Source organism: Galeopterus variegatus, unplaced genomic scaffold (genome assembly GCF_000696425.1).
Source record: "Galeopterus variegatus unplaced genomic scaffold, G_variegatus-3.0.2 Scaffold6178, whole genome shotgun sequence".
In the NCBI taxonomy this organism is placed as follows: Eukaryota; Metazoa; Chordata; class Mammalia; order Dermoptera; family Cynocephalidae; genus Galeopterus; species Galeopterus variegatus.
In genome coordinates, this window is record NW_007732289.1 from 102,448 (window position 1) to 105,984 (window position 3,537).

A 3,537-nucleotide genomic window follows, 5' to 3' on the forward strand; every position below is an offset into this window, starting at 1 on the left:
TACCACAACCTACATTTTTCAGCTCTTGCAAGCTAGCAGAACATCCTGTGTATCTAGCTGGCCCGGGGGAGGGGGGCAAGGTGTGTCTTGCTGTAACAGCTTCTAAGATGGCTTCACTGTTGCTAAGTTAGAGCAAGCCCGTTTACAAAAGCAGATAGCGCAGGTTAGAAGTTTTCAAGACAACGCCCATGATGGAAGAAAACATTTGCAAGTCATGTATCTGATGAGAGTTTAATATTCAGAATGTATAAAGAACTCCTACAATTTAACACAAAAGACAAATGACCCAATTTAAAAATGGGCAAAGTACTTGGATAGACATTCTCCAAAGAAGATGTACAAATGGCCGATAAGCACAGGAAAAGATGCTCAACATCATTTGTCATCAGAGAAATACAAACTAAAATCACAGTGAGACTTCATGCCCACTAGCTTGGCTAGAATAAAACAGTCAGATAGTAACAAGTATTGGCGAGGATGTGGAGAAATCAGAACGCCCAGCGTGCTGCAAGTGGCAATGTAAATGGAGCAGCCGGTCTGGGGAACACTGTCGCAGGGCCTCGGACACAGCCATCATACGAGCAGCAATTCCACCCCTAGTACAGACCCAAGAGAAAGGGAAACATACGTCCACACAAAAACTTGTGCACGAATGTTTAGAGCATCACTGTTCACAATAGCCAAAAGATGGAAACAATTTAAATGTGCCTCCACTGACAAATGTATAAACAAAGTGGGTTATAAACGTACAGTGGAATATTATTTGGCCACAGAAAGGAACAAAGCACGATACATGCTACGATAAGGGTGAACCTTGAAAACATGGTACTGAGTGAATGAAGCCAGACACACACACACACACAAAATCCATATGATATGGCTCTGTTTCTCTGACATGTCCAGAACACAGAAAGCTACAGAAACAAAGCAGATTAGTGGCTGCTTAGGGGTGGGAGGTCGAGGATGGTAATTAAAGGTATGGGTGTCTTTTCGAGGTGGTGAAAATGTTCTAAAATCAGCTGTGGTGGGGTTGCATGTGTTTGTGAATGTACTGAAAAGCACTGAATCACACACTTCAGACAGGCGAGTCGCGTGGTGTGTGAGCAGCATCTCAGCAAAGCCATTTGAAAGAAGAAACCAATTGAGAAATCGTGAGACAGGGAAACTGGAATGCTGCTGGACGTTTGATCACGTTAAGGATAATTGTTAATATTTTTTGATAATCATACTGTGGTTATGTTTTTTAAAATAATCTTTTTAAAAAAGACACATCCTGAAACATTTGTGAAGGAAATAGTAGGATGTCTAGGATTTGCTTCAGAATAATCCAGGGGAGGAGGCTCTTTGGGGTTTAGATGAACCGAGATTACCCCTGAGTTGATAACTGCTGAAGTTGGGAGATGGGAGATGGGACATAAAAGTCCATAATTCATTCTGTTCTCTCTCTCTCTCTCTCTCTCTCTCTCTCTCTCTCTCTCTCTCTCTCTATATATATATATATATATATATGTATGTATGTATATATAAGATTGTTTCTATATATGCACGGTGTTTTCCACTATAAAAGAAAAAAGGAAGGAAAAAAAGCAGGACAGGACCAGTAGCAGAAGCCAGACTCAGGGACAAGGAAGGGTCACCATGTAGCCAGGGCAGTCCCTCCCCCATTTAGGGACAGTGTGACAGGAGAGTGGCATGTCCCTAGGCAGCTTCTGTGAGAGCACAGACTGATGAGATGCTCATGTTCCACCAAATCTTGTCACCGGGCTTCACTGAAGGAGCAGATGGCAGACACCTTTCCATCTCTCAGGGTGTCCAGCGTCTGGAAGACACAGTCGGGATGAGCTGCCACAGCAGGCAGGGCACAACAGGGCTGCAGACAAGCAGTAGGGAGCAGTCACTGTATCTGCAGGATGGGCAACCTCTCCTCCAAGTGGCCCAGGTAGACCAAAAGGGCACCAGACACTCTACCGCATTAGGAGACAAACAGTCCAGCTTTCACCTGCAAACAGGCTGCACACACCTAAAGAACGGCACTTCCTGCACGCTGAAAACGGGCTCGGGGGTAGACTGTGCAGATGCCCCATTGTTTCAGGACATGCTCCTGGGATTGCTGTGAGCCCGTCATTGTTTCACTGGAATGGAGAATGTGACATTCGTTCCCGCCAATTCTCTGCTGACCCCAGCGTTGTTATCATGTTTGGTTGTACCTACGTTTTGAACAGTTATGCAGTCAGTCCATCATTCTTTATCTTTTTGATTTGCTTTTTTTGCTTTTATGTATCAAAAGCCGCCACCCACCCCCAAAACTGGGTTTATTTTAGGAACGAACAATTGATTTAACACTGGAAAATCTGTTACTATAATTAACCACATTAACAGGCTAAAGGGAAAAAAATCATTCAATCATCTCAATATGTGTATAAAGAGCATTTGGTAAAGCACAACTCTCACTCATGATAAAACTTCTTAGTAACTAGATGAGGAAGGAAATCTTAATAACCTGGAAGGGGTGTCCAGAAAAACCCACTTCATACATCACGCTTATGTTAAAAAACATTTCCCTTAAAAATCAAGAATAAGTCAAAGATGCCCCCTCTCACCACCTACATGCAGCTCACACTGGAGGCTCCGGCCAGCCCAGCAGAAATGTAGCCCGTTATTGTCACTGGCCACGTCAGTTTAATTCGCAACGTGTTCCTTTTCCCTCTATGTTCCAATTGATGGAAACATGGCAGATAATAAAAAATACCAGAAAAACTGTATATATTTAAGGAAACGAGACAACACTTTTTTTTAAAAGTCAAAATGAAAGTACCGGAACTTTAAGCCATCTGGGTAGCATTATCTATCACGCCAAGAAAACAGTGCAGCCCATTTATTCAGAAATGCTTCCTGAGGGCACGCGGGGAAGACTGGGAGAGACCTCTGCCCCTCCGCCGGCAGCTGGCCTGCATCAGTCAGGGGACACATGTCACACTGCGGCTCTGGGCATAGAAACGGTATTATGCTTTACATGCCAGCTACTTTACCTTTACAGTTTATTGGGATGAAGTACTGCCCAGATGGTGTTTTCTTGCTCTGGAATATTTCATACACACAAAAGCATGGGTAAAATTGCATGTTCTGGCAGTCTCAGCACCTGGCTTTAGTTGCACAGCAGTGTCACCTTTTCAGAGACCCCCATGAGGAGGCCTTCAAGCCCAGAGGACTACTTCCTCATGATCGTTCAAGAACTACCAGTCAGATGGCAAGAGCCCCTTCCCCAGAAATACTGCAAGAGAACTGACCCCGGCCCCCATCCTTGAATGGTCCACAGGCAAATCTCCCTGGCCTGGTGTCCATGCCTGCAGTGGCATGGCGTGTCCTGGGGCAGGCCCAGATGGCAGCACCACCTGCTCCTGGAACCAGTGAGCCAGTGAGTCTGCCCCGGCCCTGCCCCTCCCAGCTGAGACCCTGGCATTAGGAGCCTCAGGGTGATCTCCTAGGGCTCGGTGGGATTCTTGTCCCCAGTCCCATGCAGCCTGTTATTGTCATTTG